The sequence below is a fragment of the Triturus cristatus genome, chromosome 5_2 (genome assembly GCF_964204655.1).
Source record: "Triturus cristatus chromosome 5_2, aTriCri1.1, whole genome shotgun sequence".
Taxonomy (NCBI): domain Eukaryota; kingdom Metazoa; phylum Chordata; class Amphibia; order Caudata; family Salamandridae; genus Triturus; species Triturus cristatus.
In genome coordinates this window covers 424,544,751-424,563,753 of record NC_140588.1, presented here as the reverse complement: position 1 = coordinate 424,563,753, position 19,003 = coordinate 424,544,751, and the positions used below count along the sequence as shown (strand labels likewise).

General features: G+C 46.8%; 1 long non-coding RNA gene across 2 annotated transcripts in view; it reads right to left on the bottom strand.

Moving 5' to 3' along the window:
• LOC146823099 (uncharacterized) overlaps nucleotides 1-18,082 on the bottom strand; it is a 340,269-nt gene extending 322,187 nt beyond the window's left edge. For both annotated transcript variants that reach the window (XR_014962139.1, XR_014962138.1), the window contains exon 1: nucleotides 17,902-18,082. This is a non-coding gene — a long non-coding RNA (uncharacterized LOC146823099). The remainder of the gene's footprint in view (nucleotides 1-17,901) is intronic.
• Nucleotides 18,083-19,003: the final 921 nt, after the last annotated feature.

Below are 19,003 nucleotides of genomic sequence, written 5' to 3'. Positions count from 1 at the left end.
AAAATGATGGACGGAGTGTTGAACATTGCAAGCACTCACCCCCAGTCAAGACTGATTTGCATATGGCCTGGTTCAAACTGGAACGGCATGGTGAGCAAAAAAACGATGGATTTAGGCCCAGATCTCTGTACTGGGGTGAATGTATGACATTGTTCTGCATTCTGTCCATCAATTGTTGTTTTTGCGGTTGTCACCCCGAGTGGGAAGGGTATGCCCAGACGTGGGTCCCTTGCTCTCCATGCCACTGGAATCAAGCTATCCTGGCTGAAGAGGGGTGAAACCCCGAAACCGGTCTTAGGATGCTGGTTTCCAGTCCAGGGAGGACCTGGCTTGACAGTTCGGGCTGGACTGTTCCCATGAGGCACAGGGTCAAGACTGATTTGCATATGGCCTGGTTCAAACTGGAACGGCATGGTGAGCAAAAAAACGATGGATTTAGGCCCAGATCTCTGTACTGGGGTGAATGTATGACATTGTTCTGCATTCTGTCCATCAATTGTTGTTTTTGCCTTTTTAAAGACATGCATTCAATAAGAGGCCATCCTGAAAAGTTCACTTTTCAGAATTTATTTCAATGGCAGAGGATTTGGCCCAAGCTGAGATTTAAGACATCCCAGGGTGAGGGACTCTAGAGGCCAAAGAATTGCCTCAAGTGTCTATTATCATAAGGCTTTTTGCCCAATCAAGCATGAGTTGGCTGATTACAGTTTCTTTCTTGGCTGTGGCCCAGTAAAGAGACCGCTTTTGCAGGCAGTCATGATCTTTGTCACTACAGACTGTTCCCATACTCCATCTCATATGACATTTAGCTCTGACCTTTGCACCGGGAGACCAGGGTTCTAATCCATGTTTTTGAACTTGTCCTGATTCTAGTTACATTTCTCTTTGGCACAAATGGAACAATTCTTGATGCGAAATGCCTAAACCTTAACCTGTATAGGGTGCTCTGCAGTTCTGTTCCACTCACATCACCACCTCACACTCCCTACCACATCCCGATTTCTGTACACAAGTCTACCCCAGCCCTCAGGCCCTGCTCTGTATACTGAACAGTACACTATGCCCATACTGCACTAGGAATGTTCCCTATGCAATGCTCTGCTGCTTCTTGAAGTAGATCTGCACTGTGACCATTATGTAAAGTGAACAATAAATACGGGCCTGACCTTTCCATAGGGGAACCCAGCTTCAAATAAATAGCATCCGTAGCCTGAGTGACATTGGTGGGAGCAGTGCTCAATGGTCATGGCGCCCTGTTGGGTAGCTTTACAAATATACCATTAGTTCATGATGCGTAGTTTATTGCCAGCACAAGCATCACTCACACATGCCAAAACCCGCAAAACATCCTTTACCCTACATTTGGTACTCTGCAAAAACTTTAACAACGCAGGGGTTTACACCGTAAACTGTTACAATGCATGCCCCAAAGTAACGCCCCCTGGAGTTAGAATAGTAATTGCGTTATAATGGGGAATGCGTTGTAACAGAGTGCGTTGTAAAGCCCTGAGTTGTAAAAGATTCTGCGGAGTAAAAGAATGCGGGGTAAATGCTTGCGGTCAGGGCCGGCTTTAGGGCGGTGCGACCGGTGTCACCGCACCAGGTGCTGGCTTCCTGGGGGCGCCGTGTTTGAAAGTTTATTATGCTTTTGAAGCAGCTGCTGCAGCGTTTCTTTCCACCGGCAATTACCAGGCCTCACATAAATGTTAAGATAAGTCGTGTGATTAATTATCTTCCTGGGGAGAGATCAGCATTTTGTATAGTTGAGGTTTTGACTTATGTGAAGTTAGTGCAGAGGGTTAATATGCCTGCTGCAAAGAACGTGTACTAAGTAGATTACAGAGTGCGTATGATGTAAACAGATCAGCAGGTTACTGCTTTCAAAAGAGACATCCCTTTGTTACTTGCAATTTATAACTTGAAGTCCTAATATAGAATAGTGAGTTATTAACTTTCATCCTAGAACTGCATACACACTGCAAAGTGTACATTATTAGAACATTGATTAATGTTGCAAAAAAGGGTTAATTTGGCTAGAAATCGATTCTTATTATTAAAGAAAACTCCCAACTATGCTGTTTTATTTTCGCCTCTGAGTTTGTGCTTCTCCACACCAAGCACCAGTATGGATGACATGTGACTCCTACACTTTTAGTCCTTTGGCTTATGTAACATTTCCTATACACTGATTTACACACGTATGATTGATTGTCTCTGTGTAATGTGTGTGTGATGCAAAGTTCTCGGACACCCTACACTGGTATGAGTGGCGCTGTAACTAATTCAATGCATCTGAGAGAGTATGCGATGGAGACTTGGTCACTGTTAAAGGGTGCTAGTGAGAGATACCCGTGGTGGTGGAGGTGGTCATTGCGGGGGCGCCAACAAACATTGTCGCACAGGGCGCCACCAGCACTAAAGCCGGCCCTGCTTGCGGTGTAACGTCTTGCAACCGCCAAACCCATTTCCAACCACTACACACACTATGTGCGTCAAGTTGCAATCACTGTTTCTTTTCAAATTTTGTTCGTTTCTGTCAGGAATTTATGGGATAAGGTTTGAGGATAAAATCTACCAATTTCTTGGTGAACTTTTGCATGTTAAATATTTGGGAATTTGAAGCACGAGGGTTAAAAGCACCGACTGATGGAATCTTCGTCAGTTTAAAAAACACTTAAAAAAACGTTGTCGATCAATTCAAGAGGTACACAATCTTTCTGCTCATATGTGCTTAGACGCCTCATAGGGGTAGCAAGCGCTATATAAACACTGCAATCTAATATATGCCACGTGACCTTTTCCCCTGCATCTGAGAAGTCATCTGATTTTGCGATGGTTTATAGAAACCAAAAATTATTAATCATTGTATTCCTGGCTCATTCCTAAACTGTAACCAATCACGAGTGCAATGTCTTGTTGCACTCCTGATAACGGAGTGTGGAAATCCTTGAGTTTGTTCAATTCATCCGTTTTGACTTTATTTGTTTTGAAATATAAAATCTTTGCTGACGAAAAACCGTACCTCAGAACCATCTAAGAGTAGAGCAGAGAAAAGGCAGCGCACTGTAGGAAGAAGGTATGAAACTACTGTAACTGGGTTCCATGATAACACCCTGCCATGGGCTCATTATTGAAAATATGCAGAACTTAAACAAGCCTCCTTTATACAGGAAGGGGCCTGGAATTTCAAGATACACTTTATGTTTTTTTTTATTTCTCTGTTTTAATTGACATTTCCTAATGGGCAGATATTCTGTTGCAAAAATCTAGTAAACTTTCTGGTATTACCAAAAGAAGCCACTCTTGTGGTTAAGCACACAGAGAAATGCCATTCAAATAACAAGTGGTGGTATTATGGAAATGTGTCAATTACAAAGGAGGGAGTGGAGAGAAGAGGTGTCCGGAGGGACACTGGAAGTGGATTCAATCTCCCCTGACTATGATTACTAAACAAATAGAATCCACCCACAAGATTTTGGAGTGTAACAAGATATACGGTCTTGTGGGTGATGTGTTTCCTACAGTGGTAGGAAGCACATCGTGTTCTTTAAATACCCCTCACACACCAAAAGGGCCCTTGGTGTCATGCTTCATCATAAGGGTCTTCACACCCCTCTAATGGAGTGCGGCGTGCTACTAACCACGGCGTGATACTATCCACGGAGCTACGGAGGGGACGGTCAGGTGAGGTAGTATCCTCTCACATAGTGCTCATTAGCACAGAGTCCCCTGCATTTTACTCAGTAGGCTCATGAGGCCTTGGACTTCTAGATAGCAAGTGGAGATAGAGATATTACTCTGTCGCCGAACAAATTGAGCTTAATCGGCACACTATACATATAATATACACATAGTATTCCCTATGTTCTGGATGGTATTTTACGGTCTTTTGTGAGTAGGGTAGGGATCTGTGTACCCGTCCTGAAGAAGAAGCATTTGGCTTCGAAACATGTTGAAACAGACACACAGGAGGTGTACATTAATACGTTAGACCTCCATCTCACTGTTTTTAACAATACCAGCAAAGGGGTTTATTAAAATGTTCCTAGTCCGTATTTGCCAGGTATTTTTTAACATTCACTCACTTATCACTACTGACCCTACCACTCACAACCTCACACACTACACATAGTGATTACATCAAGTGCTCCCGCGTATTCGCTGATTCGTATCATGCCGCACTCCGTAGAGGGATGCGAAGACCCCTATGATGAAGCATGACTCCAAGGGCCCTTTTGGTGTGTGAGGGGTATTTAAAGGACACAATGTGCTTCCTACCACTGTAGGAAACACATCTCCCGCAAGACCGTATATCTTGTTACACTTCAAAATCTTGTGGGTGGATTCTATTTGTTTAGTAATTATGGACATGTGAACATACTAAATACATTGTTAGTACACGCTACACACTTACAGTCTGAAGTATCTGTTGACATTTTAACATTCCTTATTCATTTGATATTCTTCGACTGGAGTAAATCAAAGGCATAATTTTTGAACAAAGAAAATAAATAAATGTTGGCTACGCAAGGGACAGAAACAACATGGCAAATTTTGTCTCAAAATTGTACTTAAATTAAGGCGTTTTCAGGTACAATGCTGTTTGTAAAATATGATTAAAAATGTACAAAATATAATTGTACTGTACATACGTGTTGGGCGTATCAGATGCAACGATGGAATAAATTATGCACAGTGCATGTATAAGGCCATATTTAAAATATGCATAATATCTGAATGAGGGCCTTGCCAGAAACAAGGTTGTGCATAGTGCATAACAGGAATACTTATGTAAAACTACCTATAATTCATGAGTCAGATGGTTATCGGATAAAGTGCCATAGTCATAAATGAGGTAGTCATTAAAGAATATAGTCATAATATTGTACAGTCATAAATAAGTAAAGGGATAAATGAGCATATTCAGACACGAGATCTATCATTTACAGTGTGGCCGTAATGACTGACCCAAAGACTTTTTTTATATATACAATCCTGCTTAATGAAGACAGTAGAGCCTCATCTGATACAAAGCTATGCCTGAATAACTGTGTACCAATTAAACAGAAATTCTTCTCGTAACATTTTGTTCAATCATTACAGCATTTTTCCCATCTTGCTACCTCACTTCTGTGTCACCAAAATACAAATCACACGCCACACGAGAGGTACTAGACCTGATAACGATTTTAGCAGCTTACACAGCAACCCCACACATTTTCCTACTCTCTGCTGACGAGAGGCAACTACCTCGAAACACGTGTCCAGGGATGGCACACGCCACGCATACTTGCATTCACACTCGAGCATAGGTGTATCCGCCGACGCTGACCTTCAGGGACCATTTTCATTGGGGGAACACGCCTGGTAGGTGTAGCAGTGTGCGACCAATCTGGTTTAAAATACAAATCTACCCTGGATGTGGAAATCAGGGCTGCACTCCTACGTGATTTGCATTGCTGCCCTGTTGCCCTAGCACAAGTTCCATCCGCACTTTGATTAGTAAGGCACTTTGCTCATTTCCAAGTCTGAGTCAGGTCCGTCATGCAGCCTTTGGTGAATGTGGCTGGTTTGTTCTAGGATTCTCTCTTTTCGTTTAACTATGATCTGCTGTGTGTGCATAATGAGCAGGTCCATTCATTTTTTAATAAACACAGATGCATGATGGTTTATTGTTGTCACATTGCTTAACAGTTTGTTTTGTCCTGAGGATGGTGGAAAGAGTCCATTGTGTCCCACCCAAACTTGTGCCAATGTATTCTAATATGGGTCTTACTGTTTGAGACTATGGTGCATTTAAATGTAGGTAAGAGGAATTAACTACCATATGGGAATATTTACAATACCCAGTGCATCTTGGTGGCCCTATATGGTGCGGGGTATGGGACATTGCAAAGCGGAGTCACTCCAAATAGAAGAAAATCGCATTTGTGGGCGTCTCTTACACCTATCCCCCTCTAGCTCTCATTTTATTTATTTATTTATTTATTTGCAAAGTTTTATATAGCGCTGGCTAGACCCGGAGGTATCAGAGCGCTTTACATGAGGATCAGCGAGTTACAGGATACATAGTTATATCAGTTATATCAGTTGAATCAGCGAGTTGCAGGTTACATAGTTACATCAGTTTGAATCAAAAAATCACAGAGGGAGGAGGAGGGGGAGGGAAGGGACATGAACAGGGAGACGAGGAAAACAATGTCAGATGACCGGCTGGGTAGGTGAAGCCAAGGGGCCAGACTCCTCTACAGCTGCATAGTACAGCTCCACCGGGCATCGGCCAAGGTTGCTCGGGCTCCGCGGTCGGTACAGAGAGTTTTGGTATCTACATCAGTTAAATCAGTGAGTTACAGGTTACATAGTTGCATCAGTTTGAATCAAAGAATCACAGAGGGAGGAGGAGGGGGAGGGAAGGAGACACAAGCGGGGAGACAAGGAAAACAATGTCAGATGACCGGCTGGGTAGGTGACAGCCAAGGGGCCAGACTCCTCTATAGCTGCATAGGACAGCTCCACCGGGCATCGGCCAAGGTTGCTCGGGTTCCTATTCACTCCGAGCTCAATCTGCAACATATATCTGACAAGATGTAGCAGGTCCCTCTCTTACATCGAGTCAGTATCTGGGTGAATACTGAGAGGACCCTAAACAGGGACATTATTTTAGACTGTATTAAACTGGATTGTGGCATTTCAATTCCCTGGTTAGTGAACATCTGTAAGAGCAGGGGTGTAGCTTCAGGAGGGGGGCGTTTGGGGTGTTAAACCCACCCAATAAAAGTCTGTTCTGATAAACAGTTGGGTATAAGTGCTTTCAGTCGGGTATGAAGAGGTGTCTGTCTGATTTCAGCAGGAATTTTTCACTCCACAGACAAAAACGCACAATACACTCCCTCTCTCCCTGTTTTGAAAGTCCTCGAAATTGGTTATTTTACTAAATATTGGGCCACATGCTTCAACGAGAAACCTGCTCGCAAACGGGCAGATTAGCAGAATCTGCCCCTTTGCGACCGGTATTTTTGCATTTGGGATGCATCATCCCAAATGCAAAAATCGCTATTTAAGGAATCTCTAAATAGCGATTCCTTAAATTGCGATTGCATTTAAGGAATCCCAAATTGAGATTCCTTAAATGCAATGCATGAAAGTTTAAAAATTAGCGATTTCGCTAATAGGGGGAGCAAATTACCATGAAGTTGAACTTCATGGTAATTTGCAAAAACTTTGAAAAATGCACTAAAGTGCATTTTTCAAAGTTCCTTTTTAGACACATGCCCTTGGGGCATGTGTGTGTGCAAGATGTATTCATATGCAGATTTCAGGGGTGCAACAGGGTGTCCTTTTTGACGCCCTGGCACCCTTGAAATAGCATGAGCAATTTGCGATTCTCTAATTGAGATTAGCAAATTGAGAAAGTCCTCCCATTCATTCCTATGGGCATCTAGGCTCATAGGAATCAATGGGGAGGTATTCCTTAATTGCGACTCGCAATTTGCGAGTAGCAATTAAGGAATGTTTAGAAATCGCTATTTTGTAAGCGATTTCTACATGCATAGCCTTTTACTATTCCTTATTAGCGAATCCTTATTTTTCGCTATTAAGGAACCGCAAATGGCATTGTTTTTTTTTTTTTTTTTTTGGAAAACCTTTATTCTTCAAAAACATGGACACAGCTATTCAGCCGACATCCCGGAGGTTCGGCAGCTTTGAGAAAGCAGAACAAAGAAACGTCCACAGTGCATAGAAGGAGAAGCAGAAAAGGTTCTGTTTTAAATAAACACAAACTCACACAAAACCCCAGCAAGGCGAAGGACACTGAATACCACTGGTGATTGCCCCTCAGGGGAGAGCAGACCCCCCTCGTCTAACAGTCACAATACTGTGTTAAGAGGAAAAAGGGGGAAAAGCAGAGGCCCAAAAAGTCAACTAACAATCAGATACATATACAAAAGCTGGAAAGAATGTTAAGGAGAGAGCTGTTCATCGGGGGGATCCAAATCAGGGGCAAGACATATGCCCCCCCTATACTGGTTCCACCGCCCCCAAATGGCGTGCCACTTCCGGGGGCGCCCTCTAGCACAATATACTGTCTTTTCCCTTAGCATACTCCAGTCCATGTTTTCTTTCCACGCAGTCAATGTGGGGGGACCCGCAGAGCCCCACAGGCGCGCGATGTCTCGCTTAGCCACCATATTACCCAGAGTCACCCACAGGGTCTGTGCCTCATCGTGATCGGTAGGCCCCCAAACATTCAGAAGACAGCACCGCGCCTCCGGCTGCATAACAATGCCCGTCACCTCCCCCATCACCGTATGGACTCTCCTCCAGAATTCCATGATAACGCCACATTCCCAAATGATATGCATAAAGGTACCCACCATACCGCAGCCCCTCCTACATAAACCCTCCTCAGAAAATCCCATATGAACCAGCCTTGGCCCCGTAACATAGGTTCTGTGGAGTATTTTGAGCTGCACCAGCCTCAGACGTGATGGGATCGCGACCTCCTTAGGAGAGGAGACCGCAGACTGCCAATCCTCGTCATCCAGTTCGAGTCCGTCCCTAGTCCACTGGTCCCTCAGCCCCAATAGCAGGTCCGCCCGAACATTTATCAATTTCTTATATATGAGAGAAATCGTACTCTCTGGCATATGGCCGTCGAGGATCCGATCCTCCAATGGAGAGGACTCAGGCACCTTCTCACCGTCTACGAGGACTGACCGCAGGGCATGACGCACTTGAACATAGCGGAAGAACTCGGATTTCCCCAACTCATACTCCTGCTGCAGCTCTTCAAAGGACTTCACCCTCCCCTTAATCAGCAAATCTCCAACCCTGGAGATTCCAATCAAGTCCCATTTATCAAAACCTTTCGTATGCCAGAGCCTCCCCAATTTTTCAGATTCAAACAACGGGGTAGCTAGGGTGAGCCTATCCTTCCAGCCCAGCGAGTCAGTCGCCAACCTCCACACGCGCACCGCCACCCCAGTGGGCCCCGTGAGGGACGAATCCAGCGCCCGAGAGTACAACGCTCTATGATAATTACCGCCGCGCAGCAACCATCGGTCCATGGCATAGCGGGGGCTTAGAGCCGGACCATAGAAACCATGATTAATCGCGCTCAACTGGGTGGCCCAATAATAGCGTCGAATGTCCGGAAGCGCAATACCCCCGTCGTACCACGGAAGCGTCAACTTAGCAATCGCTATGCGCGGCCGTCCATCCCACAACAACGATCGTTGGAGGCTTTCAACCTCCCGAAGTAACTGGCCGGTACCCAATCAAGGGTATTTTGCAAGGCGTAGAGGAACCGGGGGAGAGACATCATTTTAAACAAGGCGTCGCGCCCAACGAGGGAGAGCGGCAGTTTCCGCCAGCCCGCAACATCCCGCCGCAAACGCGCCAGTGGGGGGAGCAGGTTTCTCTCATACCGCAGGGTGGAGTCAGTGGAGATAAAAATCCCCAGGTACACAAAGCCCTGCTGGGCGATCCGGATCGAACACGTTCGCGGGACAGGCGGAACCTCGCCGCTCAAAACATACAAATACGATTTACTCCAATTGATGACGAGACCCGAGTTCCTGCCAAAGGACGTCAGCGAGTTCTTGGGCGAGGCGAGATATAACAGGATGTCATCGGCATAGAGCGATATACGGTCCTCGTGCTCGGGCGACCACCAAAGTCCACGTATATCCGGATGCCAGCGTATCCACGCCGCCAGCGGCTCGAGGGCAAGGGCGAACAACAAAGGCGACAGGGGGCACCCCTGCCGAGTTCCCCTCCCAAGCTGGAACGGAGTCGACGCCCGCCCGTTTACCACAACACTCGCAAGGGGGCCCTCATAAAGCAACCTCACCCAGCTCAAAAAACCAGGGCCAAAGCCGAACTTGGCAAGCACAGCCCACAGATATGCCCATTCCACCGTATCAAAAGCCATCGTGGCATCAAGAGATGCCACAATAGCTGGTTCTCGGAGCGTGCCCGCCCTGGCAATCACTCCATGGAGGCGCCGAAGGTTCAACGCAGTGTTACGGTGCGGGATAAAGCCGGATTGATCCGGATGGATCAAGTCTCCGAGCACCCTGACCAAGCGGCCTGCCAGAATTTTAGCCAGAATTTTCGGCTCAGCATTAAGGAGTGATATTGGCCGATAGGAGGCACCCTTATCTCGGGGTTTACCCTCCTTGTGTATTACAACAATCGTCGCCAGTCTCTGATCCAACGGAAGGGACCCGCCCCCCCGCGCCTCCACAAACATGGCGCGCAGGTGAGGGGCAACCCTATCCGGGAACAGCTTATACAAGTCAATCGGCAAACCATTAGGGCCTGAGGCCTTACCCGAGTTCAGCGCACGGATGGCACCCGCCACCTCATCGACCGTTATGTCTCCATCGAGGTCATCTCTATCTACGTCAGAAAGGCAGGGCAGAGCGATGTCCCGCAGGAGGTCAAGCGAGTCCTCGGTCGGCCTATCCGAAACTGAGGCATAAACCATACGGAAATAATCCGAAAAACACTGTACTATCCCCTCAGGGTCAACAACCACCTCTCCCCCCTCTCTCGTCAGCTCCGGCACCACTCTATTAACCCGTTCTTTTTTGTCCAGCCAAGCTAGGAGCTTCCCGGCCTTATCACCAACATCATACAGGCGGCCCTGCTGTTCCCTACTGAGGGTCTTGGCAGCATTCGTCACCAGGTCCTTATATTCGGCTTGCTTCAAGCTCAGCTCATGCAGTGAGGCCTCTGTAACCTCCCCCTCCAGGGCCACCTCTAAAGCCGCGATCTCCTCCTCAACCTGCATAACCTCGCCATCTCTCCGCCGCTTGGCTGCCACTACCAAGGAGAGGGCCTCTCCTCTCAGCACGGTCTTAAATGCTTCCCACAACGACACGGCCGAGTCAACGGACCCCTGGTTGTCCTTAAAAAAGTGATCAACTGTCTTCAACAGCGCACTGCGCATCTTGGGGTCACGAAAGTACCAGGGGTTAATAGGAGCAACCCTACCCCCTCCCTCGCGCCCGACATCCAGCCGGACCCACACTGGCGAATGATCCGATATGCCCCGCGCCATATGCCTGGCCTCAGATACCAATGAGGCGTGCGCAGCCAGAGTGAGCAGGTAATCAATCCTAGAGAGGCTACCATGCGCCCCGGAGTGGAAGGTGTATTGGCTCTGTGTGGGGTGCCGGAGCCTCCAGCAGTCTACCAGGCCGAGTGTGTCTAGAAAGTCTGGAAGCCACTTCTGAGCCCCCCCGGTGTCCCTGGGCGGGTACCTATCCAGCAGCCCAGAGCCGACAGCATTGAAATCACCCCCCACCACTAGCATACCCTCCGGGAGGTCCAACAAGGCCCTACCCAGATCTGTAAACGTGGAGGCCTGCAGGGCAGGAGGGACATAGACCGAAACCAAAACCAGAGTTCTTCCTTCCCACCTCCCCGCCACCGCCACAAACCTCCCCCTATCATCAACAATGGTGGAGTTCACCTCGAACGGTAGTGAAGCTCTAACTAGGATGCCCACACCCCTGGAGCCGGAGGAGAATCCCGAGTGAGCTATGAATTTGTAACCTTTCCTATTAAGAGCATGGCAAGTATTACCTATAAGGTGTGTCTCCTGCAGTAGGACGACATCCGGCAAAGACCGTTTCAAGAACTGCAAGACTATCCCCCGCTTAATGCGATCCCCCAAACCATTAACATTTCAGCTAAGAACGTTTAAACCCCTACCCCCCATCCCCACACACCAAGAGGCCCACCCCGCACCCGAAGAGCCACCATGGAACAATCCTGACAATGATTACTGCGCCTTGCAAAAACAAACCCCCCAACAACAAACCCAAAATCCCAACTATCCCCCCCACCCTGCACCCCTGCTGCAGCTTACAAAGCCCCCCCAACTTGCAGTGTGCCTGTCGCCCTACCAAAACCCAAATCTACAAAAAGTACCCTGAGGGAGGAAAGAGCTCCCATCGTCCTCCCGCAACCCTCCGTATTGTACTGCAATCAGTTCAAGTCATCATCCGGAACCAAATCAAGTCAGTCCGGCTCCAAAGGCATCAACCCTGCCCATCCCGGCCACTGTCCCCGTCTGCGGCAGCATCCTCGCCAGTCCGTCGTCGGGGCAAAGCGTCCAGCCATTCACCGGCCATAGCAGGCGACTCAAAGAAGAAAGTTCGGTCTTCATACACCACACGTAATCTGGCAGGGAAAAGCATGGCGTACTTCAGGTCCCTCTCCCGAAGCCGTCTCTTCACCCCCAGGAAACTCTGCCTTTGCTTTTGCACCAGCTGGGTGAAGTCAGGATAGAAACTCACCGACGCGTTCTGAAAAGGGACCGGGCCCGTCACCCGCGATGCTTGCAGGATAGCGTCCCGATCTCGGAAGTGAAAGAGCCTGGCGACAATCGGTCTCGGTGGAGCTCCCACCTTGGGCCTCCCACCCGGCACTCTGTGAGCTCGCTCAACTGCGAAAAACTTCCCAAGGCCCTTAGGCTTCAGATGGTTAAGCACCAAGTCCTCCACGAGAAGGTCTACAGAAATCTCGTACGAGGACTCCGGGACCCCGATAATGCGCACGTTGTTGCGCCTGGCCCGGCTCTCAAAGTCCTCGAGCCTACGGGCGGAGAGGTCACTCTCGGCCCGCAGCTTACGAACCTCAGTCTGAAGTTCCGAGACATCATCAGCGAGGCCCGTGGTCTTGAGATCAAGGGTTTTAACCCGTTCATTAGTTTTGCCCAAATCCGCGCGGATCAGGTTAACATCCACCAAGATGGTATCCACTTTGTGCGCCAGGGCATCAAACTGTCTCCCAATCGAAGCCTGCATCCCTTCGAGCGCGCCCATGACATCCTGCAACGAGAGCTCCGAGGCCGGAGGTGAGGCAGTCTTCTGGCCATCCAGCGACTGGCTCGATCCACCAGGCGACCCCTTCTGCTGGGCATACCGATCCATATTATTGGCTTGAGTATAGGCTCCCCGCCTGGTAGCCTTGGGTTTCAGCCGATCCACCTCTGCTTTACCCGACATGTCTGGCACCAAGCAGTCCGGTGCAAAAAGACGGCCCTCTCTCAGGTAGAGGGAGCAGGAGAAGTCAGATCTGCAATAGCCAGCCAGGGTAGGGCGCAGAGCGTCCAGAGGATAATAAAGCAGCCGAAAGCACTCCCGGGCCAAGGCAGACAAAGGGCGAGAAAGTGAAAGTGAAAGGACGGGGTCCTCCGTCCGACAGTTCACACCTCGCCTGGCCGCTGTTGTTCAATTAGAGGTCGGGCATCCTGCCAACGCCAGCCCCTGGCATCCCTCGGAGATAGGCCTCAATCTTCCGCCGTGCACAACTCCGGTTCCCGGTGGGCGATCCGAACTCGGGCAGCATCAATCGCCTCCATAACGAGTCATCTGCAAGATGCCGTGCATATAAAACAGGATTGAAGACAGGATAGTCGACGGAGGGCGCGTGGGTCTCGGGAGCTCAAAGCTCACGCGGCCATCTTGGTCAAGCGCTAGGCTCCTCGGCAAATGGCATTGTTGATGCATGTGCCAGATTGTGTTTTTTTTTACTTAGTACTACTACCAATCTGCATTCCTCTGCCTTGCCACTGCCCCTTAGGACCCTCTCATGCACCCTGCTTGTCCTTTAATATATTTCTATATTATCTGTCAGCGCAGTTGTTGGGAAAATCTAAAGCTCACACCCACCCCTAACTTACTAGCCAATCAACGCCCCTGAGTAAGAGCCTTTTTGTTTGAGCCTATCAGGCTTTTTTGAGGCAGCTGGCCCTTTAAAAAAATCAGACAAATTATTAGTGAAGCTTTGTCGTTTAGGGTAGTACAAATCGCAGAGCCTGCAGCCTGAAATGTGTAAAAGCACTGTTAAATATTATCTTGTGTTTTTTGAACCTATGGAGCCTATAATGTATGTAAACACTACCCTTCCACGCTGGAAGAGATTCCCTCCGATTTTGTTTTAGGACTGGTACTGTGTGGTGGTTGATGAGCTTTTCCGGTTTTAATGGTCGAGGGGAGGGTGAGGAGGGTCATCCTCAGCATGTCCTGGTGACGATCAGTCACACCAGACTCCGAGCCATTTTATGGGTTTTTTTTTGCAAATTTTACACACGTTATGCACAACTATTCATATAGCCTATTTTAAGATCCCTGAGGCTCGAGAAATGCGGGGATGGTTTAATGCATCTTCAGTGTTTAAACCACTATGACGTTTGTTGCGCTTTTGCTCTCCTGAAAGCGGCGGTAAGATGCAGGATCTCAATGGAGGGTTAGCTGGAGATCTATTTTTACTGTCTAGAAAGTGGGCCACTGAACCACTTCTTTTATTGTTGTGCTGTGTATGAAATTGTAATGTATTTTAGCACGTTGTTTCTTTTAAAAAGATGATTTGTTTATTAAATTGCTATACATTTTTTGTATGTCTTATTTATGTACCTTTTATGGCCACAAATGAGCCGAATAAAGTACAATGACCGACTGACTGATTACTATAGGGGACCTGTCCTAGAACAAATACCACGTTTGATAGAGTGTTAGTGTGTGAGTATCTATGAAAAAGAATAAATAGAATTCCGAATTGTTCGTAAGGACTATGCTTTATTTTCAATAAGATACTGTTGTTAGTAATATATGAGTTTTTGGGAATTAATAATCAATCAACCAATAATTCTTTATTCGGCCAAACAGGCCATAAAAGACGCAGGGAATTAATAATAAAAGGATATGCATGTTTGCATACGTATACTCGTTCAGCAGTTATATGTATGCATGTGATAAAATAAACCACTAACATTTGAAACATATATTCAACTAATCAGGGTCTTCTTTTTGAAACATTGTTTGATAATTACTGATAATACTCCTAGTCACACTAGAGATAGGTTTTTGACAGGAATTCTTTATGGATGCCAGTGAGCTCTGTTTCAGTTCTGCTGACAGAATAAAACTCCAGTCTTGGTCGCCATTGGTCGTGGGGCCAGCAGCAGGAGGTACTAGATTGCTCATAGAAGTAGTTCTAAGTAGGTGGTAATTGCCAGTGGTTTTGGGGTTGCAGGGAATGGATGGCATCTGGGGTGAGGAGGGGCTATGGACTGTATGTATGAGAGATGATTGCTTCCCCCATGGAATAGAAGGGAGCAGGCGGGAGCTGAACCTCTGGCCACTGCCCTTCTCTGCAGCATCAGCTGAGTAACTGACATCTTGTATTTCTACCCTCCACGTACATAGGGCCTGGGAACTGGGTATACATGGCAGTGCAGCCGTAATGGGGGAGGCTCTTGGCATGGGAGAGGGGGGGCAGCATAGGCCCCAGTTAGCTGCGACTTCTACCAGCCGATTGGGGATCTGCAGCAGAATCTGCGGCACTGGTGAGGGGGGTCGGGCCTTAGAGTTTTGCTGCATTGATACCTTAAGGGGCCACCTCCTCTCCTGTCACCAGGGATAATTGTTTCTAGTCATGGATTTTTTTGGACAACAATGAATTTAGCGTAGAAGCCTTAGTTTGTTGCAGTTCAACTCATTACACTGACACACCTGATGTTGATGATTTGTAAGCGAAACAAACAAAACGCCAAGAGTTGGAAACATACGTGTCATTTATAGCATGTCGAAGGAGGTGATCTCTCCATATGTCAATGGAGCCCCATGTTCCAACACCCCTAAAGTAAGGGGGAGATGCCTGATTTTTTTTCTGGATTCGTTGATAGTTGAGTTTTTTCTTAGAATGTAATTTGCACCAATCCACGTTATCAGAAAAGCAAAGTCTTCCTGTCTCTGAAACTCCCTCTCAGGTGTCTTCAAATATTGGCATGTGTTCTGGAACTAAAGGCACTCAAAGGTAATCCTTCAGGTACACACACACTATCCAGCATACCTGCTCTGTCCATGTGCACTGGGACATAATAAAACCATACGACATATATGCCAACATTTGCAAACAAGAAAGAGGAACATTTTGGTTTAAAAAAACTGGAGATAATTTTGTTGACTTGCATTGAATTGGAGGCAATTTAAGGCAGGAGACAGCTAACATAAATGTTTTAAACTTTGTTTCTAAATTAAGCCTGACTGTTTTTGTGCCATGCTACCAGAGGGTTAAGCACAGGTTAATTTGAGGTTTGCTTGTGTTTCACCCTGACAGGAATTGTAGTTGCCCGCATGAGTAGGGATTCATCCTCCTTAACCAGTAACCCAATTTCCTACAATCTCACATGCAAGTAATGTAGTTTCTTTCTACAGTTTTGCATCCTAAAATTTCATGATCTCTAAAAAAAATACTCCACTGGACACAAATGAAAATTAACCTTGACTTAAAGTCTTTAATTGGTGACTTTCCTTTTACGTTCCAATTAACCTCCCCTTCCTTTCCATCCTCTGCATGTCTCCTCTCTCTGAGCACAGTCCACTCTAAGTCACATTTGTGTTTACCTCAATCACTATTATGGTATTTCTGCAAATTGCCTGCATCTCATTTCAAAGATCGCAACCACTCCTTTAAAAGTCATGGTCCTGCAACCTAACAATAATGAATCTCCTGTAGCTCAACTATTAATATCTCCAGCCATTTGTATGAATTCATATATCCTCTCCCCCACTAAAGATCGAATTAACTCCTATTTATTTAATTTACCACATAGAAACTGGGGTACATACAAGGAATGGTTTCCTTAAGAGCGCAATGCTAATCCCAAAAACAAACATTAACCACTAAAAAAGCACTAACTATAGGCTCCCGAGCAGCGTGCTGCCGGGCGTAAAGCGTTTGAACATGTTGTGGTGGCTGTAAGCACTATATAAATGCAAGTACAGTACAATACAATATATAACCTACCTGGACTGCACAAATACCATAACACTCAGTGGGTGGGTGGCTGGTTACAGTTCATACAAGCTACCAAATAATTAATGTATACTGCCGAACACTCTCACAGTCACATAAAACAGATCTGCTACGAGTTGTGTCCATCACCCATTACTAACCAGACCATAAACCAGCCATGACAAGCTGAACTGGCATGCAATAACTGAAGAGATCTGCCACATACTGCTGGCCAATCAGAGGTCCCTAATCTACTCCACTACTGCAGGTACCAATAAGGTACATGCAATGACCGCTTTTTGACATCTGACACTGAAAGTCAGATATGGAATGATATTAGAAAAGTCCGTCCCAGCAGATCTCTCCACCATGTCTCCCTCCAACTATGCCTGCTCAGGACCATATACAAAATATCTCAGAGCTGACAACCCAGTGCGGTAACCAGCTGAATGGGCTATGATAATAAGGAATACAACAAGGGGGCCAGTAGATCTGTTTACAACTGCTAACTTCCAGAAAACCACAAACTGCACGCCTCTCTCTCACACTTCTTCCATCACACTACTAAGCGCCGCATGCCGGAACATGACAATCACACCTCAGTGGTCATCATGCATGGCATATAAAATCTACCCACATAGAATCAAAACAAAGACAACACACTTTCAACCACAGATCTTACATGGGCTGACATGCTACCCAGGTAGGCGAGCATTTCTGCGCCCCACATAGGAGTAGTAAGCGCTCTATAAATGTTGCAACACAATACAGTATAGAGTTCCAATTAATTACGCAGAGCTTAATTTGAGCAGCTGGTTCCAGTTGGGGACCAGCACCTATTTTTCCTCATCAGACTTTGACCAGGAGTAAAAGAGAAAAAAACACAAAAGGGGAAAAGAAAGAGGAAGAGAAAGAGTGGAAAATAGTGACAGAGAAACTACACGGCCCTCCTATTCAGCACCCCAGACACTTTATATAGTGCCGGCTGCAGGCTTCTAACAGCACGTATTCTCTCACATATTATTAAGTTGTGGAATTATGATATCGTTAATTGATCTGCCACAGTCTTGCTCAAGACGGCCTTACCTCCTTCACGATCAGCCCGTGCCTCTGGAGGGTTCCTCGTGGTATCTGGCCCCATCGACCTCAATGCAAACCGACAACGCGGCATTCGTTGCTTGCACGTTCGCTTCATATATATTATTATTTTAAATGAACCAAGTACAGATAAGACTGTCTTCCTACAGACCTGGGCACTACACTTCTATTTCCCTCATCCCATTCTGTAACACGTAAGTGACATGTTTTTTTAACCACCGTGGGGAATTTCTTTTTTACTGTCGTGGGAAAGAAGCGCAGACACACTTTTTGTCACGTACGCCACTTCCAGTATCGACGTGCGGTTGGTTGGCTGTCGGTGGTACTGAGGCGAAAGGTAACGGTTCACAGACGCAGAAAATAGAAACGGCTGTGGTCAAACTTTGGAGTTGCGAAAGGTCGTGACTTAGTGAACTGTTCACCCTCCAAACTTAGGTGCAGGGCACGAGGTCATGTGGTTTTCACTGGTACTTTTTGAGCGCTCAGCCCTGTTATATCCAAGGGCAGAAAACTGACGGTTTTTTCCCGAGTGCTTGATTAACGGTTGTCTTCAAGTAAACCACTTTCACCCACTGAGGCCAGATTTACTCATTTTTCAAGCAGCGCATCATCAAAAGAGTCGCGCTGCGCACTGGAGAAAAACAGAGCCCAGAGAGAGCCGTTACTACAAAGACCGAACTTCTGCTGGTGTCATCGCGTGCACTGTCTGTAAACAAGGCTTCCGTGTGCAACGCAAAACCGCACACCACCACGGTGCAGAGCTGAGAATTAATATATCGTATTTGATATTTGTAGAAAGCGCCTACGCCGAAGATTCGTGGCGCTGAGAGACACTAGATAAAGGAGACAACACTATGCATTGCATGTGTGCTGGGCGCGGCTCTAACCCACATGCGTGCAGTGGATTCGGTCGAGCATTCGAGACCTCGTGTATATAATGCGGTCGAGCATTCGAGACCTCGTGTATATACTTATTATATACTTATATGTGTATGTACTTTGTGGGCTCTGGATATCAGCCCTAGGACTTGTCTGCCTCCGCTTATGGGCTTTTTTTTGTTCAACTGCCTCTATTTAACTGTCTTGATAG